At 40.8% G+C, this 21,594-nt stretch overlaps 1 protein-coding gene across 3 annotated transcripts in view; it reads left to right on the top strand.

Annotated features, from left to right (window-relative positions):
• Window positions 1-21,594, top strand: part of THRAP3 (thyroid hormone receptor associated protein 3) — a 74,530-nt gene that overhangs the window by 19,194 nt on the left and 33,742 nt on the right. For 2 of the 3 annotated variants that reach the window (XM_028113590.2, XM_028113591.2), the window contains exon 2: window positions 8,834-8,942. The gene's annotated coding sequence lies outside the window, so the exon portion shown is untranslated. Of the gene's footprint in view, window positions 1-8,833; window positions 8,943-20,910; window positions 21,008-21,594 lie in introns of those variants that run through there. The other variant, XM_028113592.2, reaches the window with a different exon arrangement.

Here is a 21,594-nt window from a genome sequence, read left to right as displayed (position 1 = left end):
AAAAACAAATATTTTATTGGCAGAATTCAAAATGTAATAGTTCAATACAGTTTTTGTAAGGCAGGTGTGTTACAAGAGTGGAATTCACTTTGGGAGATAACATCTCACATTACTGGGGTTCAGAGTTAGCTTTACCTATCAAAATGGATGGCAAATGTTCATCTGTTAATGCTGAAATCTGTAGTGAGATTGCACATTTGTCATCTTTGAAAACGTCTTTACACAGACAGGTACTGCCAAATATTAATATTAATCCATGAGCATATGATTTTTTTTTAAAAATTTTATTTATTTATTTGAGAGCGAGAATGAGATAGAGCATGGGGGGGGAGGGTCCGAGGGAGAAGCATACTCCCCGCTGAGCAGGGAGCCTGATGCGGGACTCGATCCCGGGACTCCAGGATCATGACCTGAGCCGAAGGCAGTCGCTTAACCAACTGAGCCACCCAGGCGCCCAAGCATATGATTTTTTTTGAGCATATGGTTTATTTGAGCACATTCATCACTTGGAAGGCATTTATAGAATTCTGTTAGATTCATTTTTTTTAAGATTTTATTTATTTATTTGAGAGAGAGAATGAGATAGAGAGCATGAGAGGGGGGAGGGTCAGAGGGAGAAGCAGACTCCCCGCTGAGCAGGGAGCCCGATGTGGGACTCGATGCCGGGACTCCAGGATCATGACCTGAGCCGAAGGCCGTCACTTAACCAACTGAGCCACCCAGGCGCCCTGTTAGAGTCATTTCTTGATACTTGCCTCTTTGGGTACCACTGCAGAGTAATCGTTTCCAGTGGAAGACTTGATGGAAGTTTAAGTTTTGTGGGGGGTGGGGGGTTTGTTTTTTGTTTTTGTTTTAGATTTTATTTTTAAGTAATCTCCACACCCATCGTGGGGCTCGAACTCACAACCCCAAGATCAAGAGCCACACAACTAACCTGACTGAGCCAGCCAGCCACCCCTACCTAGATGGAAGCTTCTCAGTTGGACAGGTAGATGGATTTTGAAAGATAGAGATTTACTTTGCACTTCCATTAAGATTGGAAGTATGCTGGAAGTGTAGTTTGAATTAAGAAAATAGGTCTTTCAAAGTTTTGTGTGAACAGAGATATCATTGTGTTAACTTTGATAGTACAGGAAGTGAATAAAGTAACTTGACATTACCTGAGGTAATGTCACAGGTAAAACACAACAGTGTTTACTGTTCAAGTTAATTTGCCATAATCTATTTGCCATAAAAATACTATTTTTCTTAAAGATTTTATTTACTTATTTGACAGAGACACAGCGAGAGAGGGAACACAAGCAGGGGGAGTGGGAGAGGGAGAAGCAGGCTTCCCGCGGAGCAGGGAGCCCGATGCGGTGCTTGAACCCAGGACCCTGGGATCATGACCTGAGCTGAAGGCAAGCGCTTAATGACTTAGCCACTCAGGTGCCCCATAAAAATACTATTTTGCCTTATAATTTTTTATTGAATTCTTTAGGAAACATTATCAAGTCTGCACCAAAAGCTAATTTCCAAAGCCTTTCAGTATTCAGTAATAAGGTTTAAGTGTGGTTCTTCAGAAAAATTTTAGATTAAAAAAAAAATCACGATAAAATTTTGCTGCGAAGCCATTGAACTGCTGTTTGGTAGTGCAAATCAGGATCCACCTTCTATTTCTTCCTTTTTTTTTTTTTTAAAGATTTTATTTATTTGACAGAGAGAGACAGAGCGAGAGAGGGAACACAAGCAGGGGGAGTGGGAGAGGGAGAAGCAGACTTCCCTTGGAGCAGGGAGCCCAAAGCGGGGCTCGATCCCAGGACCCTGGGATCGTGACCTGAGCCGAAGGCAAGACACTTAACGACTGAGCCACCCAGGTGCCCCTCACCTTCTATTTCTGACAAAAATTCACAGAAGTGACCATGGTTAAGTCTACAAAAATGAATTGACAGTGAATGAAGGGGACTTTTGATAATACTGGCTCAACATGTGATTAAAAGTTCTTTGTGGAGTACCTGCTGATGAATAGTACAGTGAATAACCATATGCTTGAAACACCTTACATTTTCACAAGCCCTGTAAATTTGTCCAGTTAAGCCCTTTCTTCTTTACATATTTTTTACCACCACCATTTGTCACACATCTCAGCAGATTCAAGGTCAGGTTGTATTAGTGTTCTCTCACACGTCTTTGAAAGATTCTCACCTATAGTTGTTCCATATAACTGTTCATAGAGGCTGACTCTTCAGTCACTTCAAACCCAGCACTGACTTCTGCCGTAAACAGCTACGCAGTGTCTATATTATCTGTTGAATCAAGAGGCAACAGTGGTGAAAATCATTCCCTTCCCCTCTTAACAAATACTCTGTTGTTGAGCAGTTTCGGATTTACAGAAAATCTGGGAAAGTAGTACAGAGTGTTCCCATGTATACCTCACGCCCATTTCCCCTGTTAACAAATTAGTGTGGTACATTGGTCCTAGCTAATGAACCAGTGTTGATACATTCTTGTTAACTAAAGTCCTTACTTTATGCACATTTTCTTAATTTTTACCTAATTTTGCCTTTCTGTTCCAGGATCCTATCTAGGATGTACATTTAGTAGTTATGTCTCCTTAGACTCCTCTTGGCTGTGACACCGTTTCAGACTTTTCCTATTTTCAGTGACTTTCACAGTTTCGAGGAGTGCTGGTTAGATACTTTGTAGAACGTTCCTCAGTTGGGATTTTTCTCATGGTTAGACTGGTGTTAACGGATTTTAGTGAGAAAGACCACAGAAGTAAGGTATCATTTCCTTCACATCGTATCAAGGAATACATGTTACCAACATGATTTGTTGTTGATGTTAACTTTGATCACCTGGCTAGGTTTCTCTGGTGTAAATTATTCCCTCCCCTCCATACTGTACTTTTTGGAAGGAAATCACGAGGCTCTCCACTTATGGCATGGGAAATTGGTCTCTTCTCATCCATTATCAGTATAGACTCATAGATACTTTATACTTTGAGTTATCCATTATTTCATTTTGTTCAAATTTTTTTTTTTTTTTAATTTTGGCTCTTGAACTCTTTCAGTTGGACAGGAATGTCCTTTTGACATACTCTCTTCATTGTGGTGGTTTTTGTATGTTCGTTTGTTGCACTTTCTTCCTTTCTGGCACTACAAGATATTCCAGGCTTATCCAGTGTATTGCTGGCCTCAGCCGTGGAGTCAGTCATTTCTCCAAGGAGCTTTGGTTTCTTTTATTGGAGAATATTATTAGAAATCAAGGTGTGGGTGCTAGGTTGCTTGTTGCTACTGGAATGTTACTGTGTATAGGTCTTCTCAGCTGACAAGGAAATATATGTGTGTATTAAATAAGTGTATAATAACATACAGGAAATAGGTGTATAATAACACATTTTATATACATACAGAAATATCTGTAAATATTTCTGATGTATCTGTGTGTATCCATTTGTATCTGTATTAAGCTAAACAGGAGCTTATACTGGTATCTCCACTTCTAATCCAGTACCACCTGGATCATTCTAGCCTTTCTATCTTGTTTGTGGTCTCCCACTCCCAGCAGTGAGAAATTTGGCTCACACCATCTGTCATCCATTTATTTATTAATTCCAGTATACATATGTAATGGTTTCAGAATAGTTAACCCATACCCCCATGGGAAACAACTTCAACGTCTAGAATACAGTGATTATGTGCAGTTCCTTTTGCTGTTTTCCGTTTCACTCATTTCCATAGTTACTTAAGTCAACTCCTTTCCCCTCTACCTGCCTTATTTTTTTTTTTTTTTTAAGATTTATTTATTTGGGAGAGAGACAGCACAGTGCGCAAGTTGGAGGGGCAAAGGGAGAGGGAGAGAGAATCTCAAGCAGACTCTTCTGAGCACAGATCCCCATGCGGGTTTGATGCGGGCTCGATCTCATGACCTTGAGAACACGACCTGAGCTGAGACCAAGAATCCGATGCATCCGACGCTTACCCGACTACGCCACTCAGGCATCTCTGCCTTATTTATTTTTTTTAAAGATTTTATTTATTTGAGAGAGAGAGAATGAGAGATAGAGAGCACGAGAGGGAAGAGGGTCAGAGGGAGAAGCAGACTCCCTGCTGAGTAGGGAGCCCGATGTGGGACTGGATCGCGGGACTCCAGGATCATGACCTGAGCCGAAAGCAGTCGTTTAACCAATTGAGCCACCCAGGCGCCCCCTGCCTTATTTTTTTAATTGACTACTGTTGCTCCCATTGTCCTCAACTTTTCCAGTCAAAAGGCTAAGTCTTTTTTTTTTTTTTTTAAAGGTTTTATTTATTTGACAGAGAGAGACACAGCGAGAGAGGGAACACAAGCAGGGGGAGTGGGAGAGGGAGAAGCAGGCTCCTCGCTGAGCAGAGAGCCCAATGCGGGGGGCTCTATCCCAGGACGTTGGGATCATGACCTGAACCAAAGGCAGATGCTTAACAACTGAGCCACCCAGGTGCCCCAAAAGGCTAATAGTCTTAAAATGATTTTCTCTGGACACATTTCTTTGGCTGCCACAAACATGATTTAATCAACTCACTGTAAATAAATGGCTTTCCCTTTTCACTAACAGATGAACCACTCAGAAACTTATTTTGGTCGTAGTTTCATTTTTATTTTTGTGAAGATTTTGTTATGATGAGATACTCTGTTTTAAAATTTCCTGATTTTCTAACAAATGGTGTTAGATATGAATGTCATAATGAGTGCTTAGTTTGGTAATTTCGACATATATTGTATTCTTAGCACAGTTAGGTGTTTTTCATAATAGAATTTTTCCATCTAAATAATTAACAAAATAATCCACACTCCACACTGTCCCTTAAATGGGTAATGTTCGCAGTCCACTTTTGTCTTGTTTTACCATATGGTGATATACTGGTAATTTAAAACTAATAAAATGACAATGCGCGGTGCTTGAACAACTGAGCTGTAAGCGCAGCACTGCTGTCTATAGCAGCACAAAGTGGTGAGACCACATGCAGTCTCGTTTGCAGCTCCTCCACTCTGCTGTTGTGTGAAAGCGGCTAGCTGCAAACGAAGGGACACGGCTGTGTTCCAATAAAACTATTGATGTTGAAGTTGGATGTTCATAGAATTCGCACACATCCTGAAATACTCCTGATTTTTTTCATTCATTTGAAATGAAGAATGTAGAAACAATTCTTAGCTCATGGGTGGTGAAAAAAGAAAAAATAGGTTGGGCTAGATTTGGCCTGTATGCATCATTTGATGACCCCTGAACGTAGAAGGCCCCGTATTCACCACCCCTATGGGAAGTATCTTTCTCTCCAAAGCCACTTGTAGTAATTTCACCAGCCTTGGATTCAGTCTCAGTTCCTGCCGATGCCATAGAAGGGCTTAGAAGAGACATTGCACGGTTTTCTGTGGTAAAACACTAAAGGTTTATTTGCCCAGCTGTCATAATCTCCTCAATCCCTAGTAATTTTTTTTCGATGGGAGGTAGCTAAGGTTAAATTTTGTTCCCTTTTTTTTTTTTAAGGTTTGATTTATTTTTTTGACAGACAGAGAGGAAACACAAGCAGGGGGAGTGGGAGAGGGAGAAGCAGGCTTCCCGCCGAGCAGGGAGTCCGATGCGGGGCTCGATCCCAGTGGGATCATGACCTGAGCCGAAGGAAGCCGCTTAACCGACTGAGCCACCCAGGCGCCCCTCCTTTTATTTATTTTTTTTAAGATTTTATTTGAGAGCGAGAGAGTGCACACTGGAGGAGGAGCTGGAGGCGGGGGCGGACAATCAGACTGCTGAGTGTGGAGTCTGACTTCGGAGCTTGATCTCAGGACCCTAAGATCATGACTTGAACAGAAACAAAGAGTCAGATGCTTAACTGACTGAGCCACCCAGGCACCCCTAAATTTTATTTGGTGGATATTTTGGTTTAACTTGAATAGAAGACACTGCTCTTTTGTTCACTTCTATTGGTCTCTTGCTTTTGATGCTAGGAGCAAATTAGTCTTATACAAGCAAGTTATGCTTGGTGGTTTAAAGGACTAGCTTTGAACTCAGGTTCATAGGAACAGGCAAGGTCATCCTTGTGTTTTCCTCATGTTCTTTATCTCAGTAACTAAGATTACTGTGGGTGCCTGAGGTGAGATGAGGAAAAAAAAAATCAAGTCTTTAACCATAGGGGTACAGATACTGTGGTCCTAGAATATTAGTGTTTATCTTCTGTTTGGATTTAGGAACTAAGTTGTTACTTAAGGTCTGGTAGTGTTTGGAACATGGGAGTATTTCGAGGTACACTCTGGTCTAAGCCACTCCTGTCCTTTACCTGGATTATTATAGGCAATATCTACTAATTTCTTCTGACTTTGTCCTGTTGAAATCTGTTCTACACTCAGCAGCCAAAATGATCCTTCTAAAACATAATTCTGGTCATGTTACTCTCCTACTGAAAACTTTCCATTGGCTGCCCACATTACCCAGAAGAAAACCAAAGCCCTTAAATGGCTTATAAGGCCCTGTTTGTTCACCCATGTCTTTGTACCCTTATCTTCCCCCTAGAATATAAGCTCCAGGAATGAAGAGATACTTCAATTGTCAAACCACCATTGCCTAGAATAGTGCCTGGCAATGTGGTAGGTACTTAATAAATTTTTTGTTGAATAAGTGGACAATTAGGGAAATTGTGTAGAGGGGAAAAGCTATATTGTTGGCAGTGCCATGGTATCCTTGTTAATAATTTGGTATTTGACCAAGGGAAAAGTATGCTTGTGACTGTCCAGATGACACAGGAAGGACAAGTTGGGGAGGGTGCATAAAAATGGGCGGCAGGGTTGACTCAGGGCTTTAGGTGTCTCCTTACTGTCACAGAATAAGGGCTAGATCGTCAGATTTGCTTCTTCATCCATTGTTAACAATGGAAGATTGAAGATTTGTTGGGGTGATAAAGTTCTTGCTGGTGTCCAAGAGGAGGTTAATTAATAGGGAGAAAACATGATGGGGGGGGCACCTGGGTGGCTCAATCGGTAAGCGTCTGCCTTCAGCTCAGGTCATGATCCCAGCGTCCTGGGATTGAGCCCCTCATCGGGCTCCCTGCTCCACGGGAAGCCTGCTTCTCCCTCTCCAGCTCCCCCTGCTTGTGTTCCCTCTCTTGCTATGTCTCTCTCTGTCAAATAAATAAAATCTTAAAAAAAAGAAAACATGATGGGGTAGTGAAATGGAAGGGTGTGTGTGTGTGTGTTTGCTAGCTATCTGGTTAGAATCTTAAGGATGGGTGTATTAGAATAGTTGTTTCTTTAATTCAGAGCATTGTAGAGTAAGCGGTTCTCAGTCCTGGAGACTTCCCTCCAGGTGACTGATGTGAGCCCCTGCGCCTCTGCAGTTAGAAACAAGGAAAAGTTTTGGCTAATGTAACCTAAGATACGTTCTAAGAATAAGTGGCAAGAATAAATGGAAAAATATTTTGCAGGAAAATTTTTTGAAAATGCTATATTACTATTTATCAACTAAGTAGATGTGAACACTGTCATTAATTTGGTAAAGGGGTTGACTGAATACTAATGTTATCTGGATAAAATAGTCTTTTTTTTTTTAAGATTTTATTTATTTATTTGACAGAGAGACAGTGAGAGAGGGAACACAAGTAGGGGGAGTGGAAGAGGGAGAAGCAGGTTTCCTGCGGGGCAGGGAGCCCGATGTGGGGCTCGATCCGAGGACCCTGGGATCATGACCTGAGCTGAAGGCAGATGCTTAACGACTGAGCCACCCAGCCGCCCCTGGATAAAATAGTCTTGTTAGTTTTAAGAGTAGTTTTTTATTGCCTCTTCCTAGTGTTAATTACCTGATTAGCTTTGGTATACTCAAGATTTTATTGCTTAGGTATAAAGAGTTTGCAGTCCTTTGAGGGAAATTGACATTCATGGGTATAATGAGATGAGTGTAAGGAGAGACATGTCTGGGGTAACACCAAGAAGCAGTACCGAACTCAGCCTGTGTGCACCAGGGACAGCTTGCTGGGGGAAGAGGCGTTTAGGCTGAGGGTTCACATGTACCAAGAGACCATAGCTTAAGCAAATATATTCCTTTCTTTTCCTGGCTAGGTAGGCAGGGTTCAGCTATGTGCAAACCACAGATTTCAGAGAAAGCTAAGGTGGGTATCTTTAATTGAGTGAATGCTGAATAAATAAGTGAAAAAAAGAGTTTAAGACTGCATCTTCAGATTATTTGAATCTTGGGTGCTTTCCTACTCTATGGCAATATGGATGAATGATAAAGCTTTAATAAGCTAGGAGTAAGGACATTACATGGTGATCTTGGAACTTTGTTTTCCTGTTTGTTTTGGATAATACTACATAGCTTTGATGTATGGCTATGTTAGTAATGTTTAGATCTGAGAATATTTAAATAACTGGATCAGAAGGTTTATTTTGTGCTTTGAGGGATGAGGATGGGAAGTTTTAACTTGAAACGTGTTAAATTCAGTTCGGCATACCTCAGTTACATTTTTTTGTTTCAGGAATCTAATTCTTCTGAAGTAATTGTCCAGGTTAAATTATGGAGTTCGTAAATTAGTCTTGCATAATGCAAACCGTAGCACCTGAAATATTGCCAGTGAGTATCAGGTTTTAAGAGGAAGGTTTTAGTTGCCATTCTGCGGCCTTACTGTATGTAGGGGGTGGATGGATAAAAACATGTGTGAGACAGAAGACCCTCAGGCGAGTATGCTTTGAGAGAGAAGCCTGTGTCCACTTGGAGTAAAGTTGAGGGTTAAAGTGGAGTTTTTGCTTAGAGATTTCAAGCATCTGTATTTCACGATACAATCTGCGGGATTTGGGTAGTTGTCTTATCACTGCTTCTTTCCTCTCTTTCCAGAATTGTATCCTGACTTTGTAAATTGGAGAAGGCCGTGACACTGCCAGTGTTCTTTTGCGGGTAGTGTCTGTTTGGGATCCAGTGCAAGTTGAATCGTTGTTCACATAAGGTAAATGCATGGTGCTAAAAGGAACTAATAATAACCTCATTGGCTTATAAAACCAGCCTTATGTTAAGAGTTATTTATCTAGAAGATTCCTTAATGGACGTTTTGGGTTCTTATTAAGCAGTGTTTATTTTTCAGCTTAAACTGAAACAAGATGATAAAGTAGGTCTACTCTCCTCTCTGATTCTATTCTAAGTTGTAGAATCAACAGTTAACCTTTTTTATTTTAACTAACTTAATAACACGTTTATTCATTAGGAAGTATTGAAAGATCATCCATAAACTTGACATATATATAATCATTGTTAATATTTTGGTGAATAGTCTCTCTTCATGCGTGTGTTACTTGGATATGTGGTGTGTGTTTAATCAAAATCTGGGCTGGACTTTCTTGTCTCACCTGGTTCTTGTTAACATTCCCCATTTGCATTTTTAAATGACTCATGGCATTTCATCATGGATGTGCCATGTAATTTAAAATTATCTAACTGGTTCTTTTTTGGTAGACATTTAGGCTCTTCTGCATTTTTCCCTGTCTGATAACTATGTGATAGACATGAATACACTTATGTATACATTTGATTGTCCCTCAGTATATTTTCTTAAGTTTAAAAAGCATTTTATATATTTATTGTATTTTTTTGTTTTACTTAATACATGTGTAAAAATCCTTCCTAGTTTCTAGAAGCAGTCATTTCCAACTCTACTGTTTCTTTTGCTATTGCTTCTACATAATAAGCTTATTTTGCTACTTAGTGATTTTCTGGTTTTTGGTATTATCTGTTAATTTCCCACCTTGGATGGTAGTGGTTTCTGGTAGAATTCCCTGACCACCTCACACATTCACATTTATTGTCACTCTGGTTATAATGTAATTTTGGTTAGAGCAGTGTTCATTGTAGGAGGTTTATGGTTGTGTATAACTTACAGCCAAATCACTTTACATGCTATGGTTAATTTCCTGTTTTGCATAGCTTTTTATTTTCTCTGTTGTTAATACCTTTTTTTGGTCTGTTTTGTTTAATTTCTATTTCTCATCAGTAATTAATCTTTAAACTCTACCCAGAAGTGTAAATCTTCCCCAGTATTTTATTTTTTATTTTATTTATTTATTTTTAAAGATTTTATTTGACAGAGATAGCGAGAGAAGGAACACAAGCATGGGGGAGCTATAGAGGGAGAAGCAGGCTCCCTGCTGAGCCGGGAAGCCCAGCCACCCAGGCTCCCCACTTCCTCAATATTTTAAACATTTTAGCCATATTACAAGTTTTATCTTTCTGGAGATACTTTCTGATCTCCATTTTGGATGTTCTCGAGGTAGCTGCCCAGCTGTCATGCTTGCTATCTCAACATCATCATCCTCATGACTTTTCCTATGTCTCTTGTGCTGGATCCCATTATCTTTTTCCCATATCCTTTCCTTCTTGATTGAATCTCTTGTTTTGGAAGAGCACCTTTCTCCATTGGCTTCTTGAGAAAAGGGTACACAGGAGGTAAATTGTTTATGTCTAAAAATGCCTTTCTTCTACTTTCATATTGATTGTTAGTTTGGCTGGGTATAGAAGTCTAGCTTGGACATAGTTTTCCTTCATTTTGAAGATACTGCTCTATTGCCCTTTGGCTTTCACTGTTCGTGAGATGTCAGTTACCTTTGACCTCTGAAACTTTAGAACTGCTCTTTCCCAGCATTCTGAAATTTTATAATGATGTTTTTCATGTGGCTGTTTTCATCTAATGTGCTGGTCACTTAGTGGACTGAAAGTTAATGTCCCTCAGTTCTGGGAAATTTTCTGGAATTATGTCCTTGATTTTTCTCCCCTTTATTTTCTCTACTCTTTGTGGAATTGTTAATCGGATTTTGAATCTTTCGAACTGATCATCTAAATTTATCTTTTTTTCTGTTGTTTCCATCTCTGTTTACTTTGTGGGAGATTTCCTTGATTGCATTGTTTTTTTAAAGATTTTACTTATTTGACAGAGAGAGCGAGAGAGGGAACACAAGCAGGAGGGGTGGGAGAGGGAGAAGCAGGCTTCCTGCTGAACTGGGAGCCTGATGTGGGGCTCGATCCCAGGACCCTTACTGACTGAGCCACTCAGGTGCCCCGTTGATTGCATTTTCTAGACTTGTTTTTTCCCACTTACATTCATATAATATGTTTTTTTCATATTCATCAACTATTATTTTTAAGATTTTATTTATTTGAGAGAGAGCGAGCGAGCACAGAGGAAAAGTTGAGAGGGAGAAGCAGACTCCCTGCTGAGCAGACGGCCCGATGTGGGACTTGATCCTAGGACCCTGGGATCATGACCTGAGCTGAAAGCAGATGCTTAACCAACTGAGCCACCTAGGCACCCCATCAACTTTTTTCTTTTAAGTAATCTCCACCCAGCATGGGGCTCGAACTCATGACTCCCAAGATCAAGAGTCACATGCTCTACTGACTGAGCCAGCCAGGCGGCCCCATGTTTATCAACATTTTTATTTACTCCATTCCTTATATAACTCTGAACAGCTGCAGTCCCTATAAGAATATAGTTATGCTCTTTATATGTATGCAGAAACTTGTGCCTTCTAAGGCTGACAGGACAAACTGGCAGTACTTAAGTTTTCTTCCAATTGCTGTAGGTTACAAAGCCCTTCCCACCTCTCATGAAGGCTTTTCAATTTACTGACATCGTGGATGTTAAGATTTGTTTATTTATGTTATTGTGGTAAGAACATTTAAGATGAGATCTGTCCTCTTAAATTTTTAACTGTATATAATTGTTGACTATAGGTAGAGCATTGTACAACAGATCTCTAAAGCTTATTTGTCTTATTTTTTTTTTTAAGATTTTATTTATTTATATGAGAGAGAGAGAGAGCATGAGAGGGGGTTGGGTCAGAGGGAGAAGCAGACTCCCTGCTGAGCAGGGAGCCCGATGTGGGACTCGATCCTGGGACTCCAGGATCATGACCTGAGCCGAAGGCGGTCGCTTAACCAACTGAGCCACCCAGGCGCCCTTATTCGTCTTATTTAACTGAAACTTGATTAAGAACTGCCCATTTCCGCCTACTCCCAGCCCCGTGACAACCACCATTCCACTCTGAATCTATGAATCTATGAGATTGATGCCTCATAGAAATGGAATCATGCAGTGTTTGCCTTTTTGTGACACTATTTCACTTAGCATCAGGTCTTCCAGGTTCATTAGTGTTGTTGCATGTTGCAGAATCCTTTTTTTTTTTAAGGCTGAATAGTAGTCCATTGTATGTATATACCACATTTTCTTTATCCATTCTTCTGTTGATGGACATTTAGGTTCTTTCCAAATCTTGGCTACTTTGAATAGTGCTGCAGTGAACATGGGAGTTCTAGTATCTCTTTGATATCCAGATTTCACCTCTTTTGGATAAATACCCAGAAGTGGAATTGCTGGATATGTATTCTTATATTTTTAATTTTCAGGAGCTCCCTTTTGTTCTGTGAAGCAGAGAGGTGAAGTAGTATAGTATTTAAGATTGTGTATAGTTTCCTCGTGTGTAAAATGAGAGTAATAATAAATGGTGTGTACCTCATGGCAGTGTTGTAACTTAAGTGAATTAATTATGTGAAGCATTTGGAGAAGTGTCTGGTATTACTTTATTATGTTCTTATCCTTTTATGATGGATACAATATCTTTTTATCTCTTGAGAAGACTAATAAATAGGCTTACCCAGACCTATCAAATAGACACTAATATTTTATTTTTCAGTGGTTTTTTAATATTTCTTTAATATATCAGGCATTTTATTTTTGTTTACAGTAAGAAGAAGGAATCTAACTTTTTGTGCCAAGTTGTTAATTGGTTGTCCTGACCACTGATTTATCCTTTTATCTAGTGATTTGAAAAGCCACCTTTGGGGGCACCTGGGTGGCTCAGTTGGTTAAGTGTCTGACTGTTGGATTCAGCTCAGGTCATGATTTTTTGGGTCATCAGGCTGCAGGCTCAGCGGGGAGTCTGCTTGAAGATTCTCTCTTTCTGTTCCCCCCAACCCACATTCTCTGTCCTCTCCCAAATAAATAAATAAATCTTTTTCTTTTCTTTTTAAGATTTTACTTATTTATTTGAGAGAGAGAGCAGGGAGTTGGGGGGGGGAGCAGAGGGAGAAGCAATGCAGGGCTCAGTCCTAGGACCCTGGGATCATAACCTAAGCCATAGGCAGATGCTTAAACCGATTCAGCCACCCAGGCGCCCCTAAAATAAATAAATCTTAATAAAAAAAGAAAGAAAGGAAAAGCCACCTTTGTAAAGTGTGTCTTACAGGGTATGTTTCTTTTGGGGGAGGTAGTATTTATTTTTCTTCTTTTTTTTTTTTAAGATTTTTTTTTAATTTATTTATTTGAGAGAGCGCGAATGAGAGCTAGCACGAGAGGGAAGAGGGTCAGAGGGAGAAGCAGACTCCCCACCGAGCAGGGAGCCCGATGTTGGACTCGATCCCGGGACTCCAGGATCATGACCTGAGCTGAAGGCAGTCGCCCAACCAACTGAGCCACCCAGGCGCCCTCTTTTTTTCTTCTTTAAAAATATTTGTCAGAGAGGGTGAGAGCGAGTGTGCACAGCACAAGCAGAGGGAGCAGCGAGCTCCCCACCGAGCATGGAGCCGGATGCGGGACTTGATCCGAGATCTCCGGGATAATGACTGAGCCGAAGGCAGGTGCTTAACCGACTGGGCCACCCAGGCGCCCCCCAGGGCGGTATTTCTCAACTTTATATTTTGTTCCATTTTCTCTAATCTTGTACTAATACTCAGTGTTTTCATTGTAGCCTTATTTCATCTTTTACTTAGTGATGCAAGCCTTTCTTTCCTCTCCATCCTCAGGAAACAAAATATAATTATATCCATACTTCATATTTTCATCCATAGAGAAATATGTCAGTTCTTCAAGAGACTTAAGTATTGGTAATCTGAAAATAAAAGACTAGAAGGATATGTACGTAGGAAACCACTTGCATAATTTTTTAAATAAGCATTACTGGATTTTAACACCTTAAGATTCTTTTTTTTTTTAAGATTTATTTATTTATTTTTTGACAGAGAGAGACAGGGAACACAAGCAGGGGGAGTGGGAGAGGGAGAAGCAGGGTTCCCTGCTGAGCAAGGAGCCTGATGTGGGGCTCGATTCCAGGACCCTGGGACCATGACCTGAGCTGAAGGAAGTCGCTAAATGGCTGAGCCACCCAGGCGCCCCACCTCTTAAGATTCTTACCTTTGTCTTTCAAGGCTGCTTTTGATTTTTTTGCTTCAGTCAGTAGACGCTTGAGTCCTTGTTAACTGTGCCTGCTGTATGTGCTGGGGATATCAGCAGTGAGCAAGACAGATAGGACTTGTGTTCTTGGGGAGCTTACTTTTCTAGTTTGGGGAGGCAGATAAGATAATTTCAGCTTTTCCTAAGTGTTAGGAATGAAATAGGACTACCAGATAATGGGGGGTGGGGGAGCATTGAGGTTTCATTAGATAATACACTACAGGAAGGCCTTTTCAAGTAGCTGAGATTAGCAGGATGGGGAAGGAGCCAGCCATGCTTGGGACTGCAGAAGAGTGTATTTGGAGAGACAATGGCAAGTGGAAAGGTGCTGAGACCGTAAATGCCCGCCTTGTTTGAGGAACAGAAAGCCCACTGTGGCTCGGAGAGAGTGGTTTGAGATGGTGTTGGACAAGTAGGCAAGGGCCACATCCTTTCGGATTTTGAAGCTGTGGCAAGCCAGATCTTTCCTATATAAACCTGATGAATTCAGTTTTGTTCCTTTATTAAGGAATATATATAAGATGTTCTAGGAGATAAATAGATCTATTTCTTTTTATTTTATTTTACTTAAATATATTTTTTTAAAGATTTTATTTGTCCAAGAGAGAGAAAGAGGCACAAGCAGGGGGAGCGGCAGGCAGAGGGAGAAGCAGGCTCCCCGCTGAGCAAGGAACCCGATGGGGGACTCCATCCTAGGAGCCTGGAATCAGGAGCCTGATCCTTGGGTCAGAAGCCTGACCCAAGCCAAAGGCAGATGCTTAATTGATTGAGCCACCCAGGCGCTGATAGATTTTCTGTAGGTGGTTTATATGCTGTTCCTGAAGGAAAGCCCAGAGAGAGGAGCTGCATTGCTCACTTATATCTGAACTAAGTTCTGGTTGGGTGTTTGGATCTAACTGGAGTTGGGATAGTTGTGTTGTCTTTAAATGTAGATAGTTTTGAATAGTGCCTTCCTCTTGGTTTCTTTTGTAGACTCAGGATAGAATCCAAAATGATAGCAGATCTTGAAATCAGTTTTGGTTTCTTATGTAGAGTTGTGTGTTTAAGACATTTCTCTTTTTTTCCCCTCAATGTATCTGGTGAAGTGCACATATAAATGGAAAGCCATTAGGTGGTTATATCAACAGGAAAATCTTAGTGGATAGAAACTATAAACTGTAAAAATAAAAGATGAATTGAAGAGTGACTAAATAGGGGCTCCTGGCTGGCTCAGTCAGTAGAGCATGCCACTCTTGATCTTGGGGTTGTGAGTTTGAGTCCCATGTTGGATGTAGAGATTACTTAAAAAAAATTAATAAATAACAGTGACCAAATAATAATATTGGATCAGATTTAAAACTTGAGCATTCAAAAAGACATAATGATCATTGTTGTCCTTTAGGACAGCACTGTCCAAGAGAAGTCCAGTCTGAGCTGTACGTAATTTTGGATTTTCTGGCAGCCACATTACAAAAGAAAGCAAATGAGATTAATTTTAATGATGTATTTTATGTAATATATCCAACATATTCTCATTTTAATGTGTAATTAATATAGAAAATAGGTTACATTTTGATTTTTGTACTAAGTCTCTGAAATCCTGTGTTTATTTTCTACCTATGACTCATCTCGGTCCAGACCAGTAACATTTCAGGTGCCTGGTAGCCACATGTCTATTGGACAGTGCAGTCTGAGGACTCATGCATCTGAAGGAACAGAAAAATTAATATCTGGTTATTGAATGATACACTCCCATCTTCCAAATATAATTTAAAGCAGTGAAAGAATAACATATAATGAAATAAACTACACATACACTTATTTTTTTTTCCTTCTAAACCGCTATGTGATAGACTTGTTTGGAGAAGATGATTTGGTCCTAAAAAGATCAATGTCTATAAAAGATGTCAAACGACTTACTTCTCCTAATAGAGTTATAAAGTAGAACTCCGTGTAAACAGTGGCTGTCTGTGCCTCGGGGATGGGCTGCAACTTGATGAAGGGAGACCACAGTCCTAGTGCTCGGAGTCTGCAGTGTTCATGTGCCCCCGGTTCTGACTCCCTTTCCAGGTGTCCTCAGTAAGAATCTTTGATCAGTGGACTTCTTATATTTATTTTTTTTTAAAAGATTTTATTTATTTATTTGAGAGAGAGAGAATGAGAGAGAGCACGAGAGGGGGGAGGGTCAGAGGGAGAAGCAGACCCCCCACGGAGCAGGGAGCCCGATGCGGGACTCGATCCCGGGACTCCAGGGTCGTGACCTGAGCCGAAGGCAGTCGCTTAACCGACTGAGCCACCCAGGCGCCCCAATGGACTTCTTTTAAGGCTCCAAAGGTGATTGCAGTACGCACCACTGGTTCAGCCCAAGGTATTAGTAATAATAATTCCGTCTTAAAAAATAGTTAAGTGCCACAGTTGGCTGTTTAGTTTCTAAATAGGTTTACCATAATGAGAGCTGGAAGGAGGCCATAGGTCATTAGTTAACATAGGCTGTAGTGTCTTTTATTAAGTTAGAAGAGCTGAGAATTCCTCTAAAAAATAAAAAGATACTCCCCAGTGGTAACACATACTCATTTAAAACTGGAACTAAAATTGCTCTTACCCACCCTAGGGATAGAGAAGAACAGCCTCTGGGGTGAATTGAAGATTATTTAAGCTGCTGACTATGCTATGCTGTTCATTCTGTTTTTCTAATGATGAGAGATTAATTGCATAGATAATCCTGAGCTACTTAGTAGACCCCAACTGAGTAAATTCTCAAGAGAAGGTGCCGCAAGTTGCCTACATTGCGGATATTGTGATGAACAAGTTCCAAATGAATGGCCCCTCAACTTGCTGCTGTTGTTCCCTGTTAACACCTAGCAGCAAAGGGCTTTGTTCTCCAAAGGTCATGACCTTAGAATGTGACCTTTTCTTGCTTCTGTATACCTCTCAGTGCAACACATGCTGATTTAGCTAATAAAGGTATAAAACACTGTATTCTGTAATTATTTACTATTAATAGCAAGAAAATAGAATTCAGTGGTGAAATCTGTTTGCTCTTAGGCTCCTCAGTATCTCCCTCTCACCACTCTGAGGTTGTAGCTAAATATAGCTTGTGGCATGAACTCACCTGCTATATGCCAGGCAGTTTATGTGCACTTACTTAGCTCACGTGGTGGTTTTGTGAGTGGTAGGTCACTTTTGGAAGATTGGGAAAGTAGCTTACCCAGCTAATGAGTGCAGGAGCCAAGAACCTAGTTCTTTTTCAGTGCCAAAGCCACTACTCACTGCAGAATCTGGTCCAGTATTTAGAAAGTGACTCTCAGGGGTGGCTCGGTGGCTCACTTGGTTGGGCATGTGCCTTTGGCTGGGGTCATGATCCTGGAGTCCGGAATCGAGCCCTACATCGGGCTCCCTGCTCAGCGGGGAGTCTCCTTCTCCCTCTGCCCCTTACCCTGCTGTGTTCTCACTCTTTCTCTGGAATGAATAAATAAAATCTTAAGAAAGAAAGAAAGAAAAGAAAATGACTCTCAGGGGTTCTGTCCACTTCAGACAGGGCATTTTATTTTTAAAGACTTTTTTAAAATTTTTTAAAAATTTTTATTTACTGATATTTTTTAAAGATTTTTTTAATTTATTTGACAGAGAGAGACACAGCGAGAGAGGGAACACAAGCAGGGGGAGTGGGAGAGGGAGAAGCAGGCTTCCCGCGGAGCAGGGAGCCCAACGCAGGGCTCGATCCCAGGACCCTGGGACCATGACCTGAGCTGAAGGCAGACGCTTAACGACTGAGCCACCCAGGCGCCCTTTATTTTTTATTTTTAAGTAGTAATCTCTACCCCCAACGTGGGGCTGAAACTCACCACCCTGAGATTAAGAGTCGCACGCTCCACTGACTGAGCCAGCCAGGTGCTCAGAGACAGGGCATTTTAGATTGATAATTTACTTCGGCATATTCCCTCACTTACAGCCACCTTTATGCCCATCTTGAAGTAACCTTAAGCTGTGAAGAACACTGACTGAAACCTGGATGCCAGTCCTCCACTTGGTTGCTCACTGTGTGCCGCGACTGCTCTGGCTCCCCTTGGCCCTGAGCAGGATTGCCCAGCCATCTGTCTGCTTTGGTCTTCATTATCTGTGAGAGGTGGACAGCAAATCCCCCTGCCTTTTTGTTTAATACACTTTTTTGAGAACCGGTTAACACACCACTGCAAGAATGGTACTGAGTCCCTGTGTTAGTTTGATAGGGCTGCTGGGAGAAAGTACCCACTGGGTGGCGTCAACAAGAGCAGTTTCGGGCACCTGGGTGGCTCAGTTGGTTAAGCGACTGCCTTCGGCTCAGGTCATGATCCTGGAGTCCCTGGATCGAGTCCTGCATCGGGCTCCCTGCTCGGCGGGGAGTCTGCTGCTCCCTCTGACCTTCCTCCCTCTCGTGCTCTCTCTCTACCATTCTCTCTCTGTCTCTCAATAAATAAATAAAAATCTTAAAAAAAAAAAGCAGTTTCTTGTCTCACAGATCTGGAGGCTCAAAGTTACAAAATCAAGGTGTTGGCAGGGTTGGTTCCTTGGCATATAGGTTGCTCTCTTCTTCCTGTGTCTCTTCATACTGTCTTTCCTCCACATATCCCTATGTCCAGATGTCTTTTTATAAGGATAACCAGCCCTGTATCTCTGTAGAGATCCTATCTCCAGATGAGGTCACACTCTGGGGTACTTGATGTTAGGATCTCAACATACAAATTTTGGGGGTGGGGGAGACAGTTTAACCCATAATAGTTCCTATATTCCCTATGCCCAATTTCCCCCGTTAATAACACTGTACATCAGTATGGTACATTTGGCAGAATTAATGAACCATTACTGATACATTATTGTTAACTAAAGCGTTATCTCTGTTTCAACACATGAGAAAACTTAAGTTCAAAGAGAGACTAGGAGAAGATCCCACAGGTAGTGAACTCCTTTCTGACTACTCTGGTCCATGCAAGAGAAAACTCCCAAGGTCACGTTATGAACCTGAAGAGATAATGAAAGATACCTTTCTGTGTGTAATTACAACAGGACAGGGAACTTGTCTGTCTTGTTTGCTGCATCAAGCATAATGTGTAGCATGGGAGTTAGTGTTCAATAAATTCTCATAGCATGAACAGAAGCATGCTCTTGGTTCTTGCTGGACCATGGTATTTTTGGAGAATATACTCCTATCAGTCTTTCTAAAGTAACTGTAGGCATACCTACCTTTTATTGTGCTTCACTGTATTGCACTTTCTAGGTACTGTTTTTTGGTTTTGTTTTATTTTTACAAATCGAATGCTCGTGGCGACCCTGCATCATGCAAGTCTGTTGGTGCATCTTTGCAGCAGTTTTGCTCACTTTGTGTCTCTGTATCACATTTTGGTGATTTCTTGCAGTATTTAAAACTTTTTAAATTATATTTGTTATGATGATCTATCATTAGGAATTACAACTTGAAGGCTTAGATGATGGTTAGCATTTTTTAGCAATAAAGTGTTTTTTCATTAAGATACGTATTTTTTTAGACATAATGCTATTGCACACTTAATAATAGACTAAAGTACAGTGTAAACATAAGATTTAAACTAAAAAATTCATTTGACTTGCTTTATTGCTGTGTTCTGGAACCAAACCTGCAATATCTCCACAATGTGTGCCTGTATACAGAGATTGTGAAACTTGCATTAATGAGAGCAAAACTTTTTTAAAAAGAGAAATGATTGTCTATTTGCCTTACCATTAAACATCTCTAATGCAGTGTCCTATTTGTTTGTAAAGCCCAACTCACTACCATCCTGAAACCTTAGAAGTTGTATGTCCAGTATTATCCACATTTAACAAAAGAATAAACAAACCTACAAATAATTACTTTCTTAAAGTTCTCTAGGACTCCTCTCTTACTCCAATTCACTTCCTTTTCTCTGACATTATTAGATAAACCATAGAGTGTACTTACTACACAGGGTGCCGGCAGATGAATTGTTTACCACTTGTTATTCCTTCAGAATACCGCTAAGAGGCATACTTACGATAAAAGAAATTGGTGTGTAAAATTTTTTGCATGCATTTTATTTTACTAGCTTCTTTCAAGCTGGTGACTTGAGACCTAGTTCATTGTTTGTATGCATTTTTCAGATTTTCCAGGCACTGATTTTGAAATTATGTTTCTTCCTGTGAATGTTATATAATATCCCACCAGTTAAGACTTCCATATGTTTTAATTTCTGATTGAGGGAGAAATAGTTTGATTAAAAGAGTGAAGAAAGGTGTTTCCCAACAAAGATTTATTGTTGGGATCTTAATATTTTCTCTAATGTCAAAGGAGGCAAGTAAGCAAGCTTTATGGAACTCTGATTGCTGTGTGGAAATCAGGCTTGAAATAATTAGTGTCTTTCTGCCAGTTGTATTCTGTGGATAGGGAAAATACCTATCACTGAATTTTTCCTGCCTTTCCAAGTATTCAGAAGTAATATGGTCCTGGGGCGCTGGCTGGCTCAATTGGTGGTGTGCATGACTCTTGATCTCAGGGTGCTGAGTTCAAGCAAGCCTCACGTTGGGTGTGGAGCCTACTTTAAAAAAAATTTTTTTTTAATTAAAAAATTGTAATATGGTCCTGTTCCTTTAAAAAGTGAAAGATGGGAAGGGGTGGAGTTTCCCATGTCATGGGGACAGGAAATAAGTCACTGAAGAGCAGGAAGGAAATGTGACTTCTTGCTGGCTCTGTGATGGAAAGAAGCTAGAAGCCGTGTCCCACATCCTGACAGGGGTCTGTAGCAGGCAGAGCCCTGACTCATTCTGGGAACTCATCTTTACCAAGTGAGGTTGGTGCTGCCTGAATTTGGTATAGGTGGCTTGTCTCCATGCAAGTTGCTAAGATTTGTTTTTGCTGTTGTTGTTTTAAGAGAGCGCAAGAGTGAGGGGGAGGGATAGAGGCAGAGGGAGAGAGATTCTGAAGCCGACTCCCCTGCTGAGATGAGCACAGGGCTCCATCTCACAATCACGACCTGAGCTGAAATCAAGAGTCAGATGCTTAATTGACTGAGCCACCCTGGTACCCCAAGTGCTAAGTTTTTAAGTACAGTCAGAAGGTAAGTTGCCAAGTCCCTGGTCAGCTAATATTTTCAGGCATTTTGGCTAGTTTTTGTAAAGGAGGAGAATGTGATGAATGTGAAATTATTTCTTCTATAGTAAATTTCAGCATTGATTGGCTGGGGATGGAAGGTTGATTCTTTTCTTTTTAAGATTTTATTTATTTGAGGGATGCTTGGGTGGCTCAGTCAGTTAAGCGTCTGCCTTCGGTTCAGGTCATGATCCCGGAGTCCTGGGATTAAGTCCAGTCGCCCGGCTCCCTGCCCAGTGGGGAGTCTGCTTCTCTCTGCCCCTCTGCCCCTCTCCCTGCTCCTTCTCT

This window comes from Eumetopias jubatus, unplaced genomic scaffold (genome assembly GCF_037043125.1).
Source record: "Eumetopias jubatus isolate StellerSeaLion01/CBP00866 unplaced genomic scaffold, mEumJub1_p1.0 scaffold_4, whole genome shotgun sequence".
NCBI lineage: Eukaryota > Metazoa > Chordata > Mammalia > Carnivora > Otariidae > Eumetopias > Eumetopias jubatus.
This window is presented reverse-complemented; position numbering and strand designations above follow the sequence as displayed.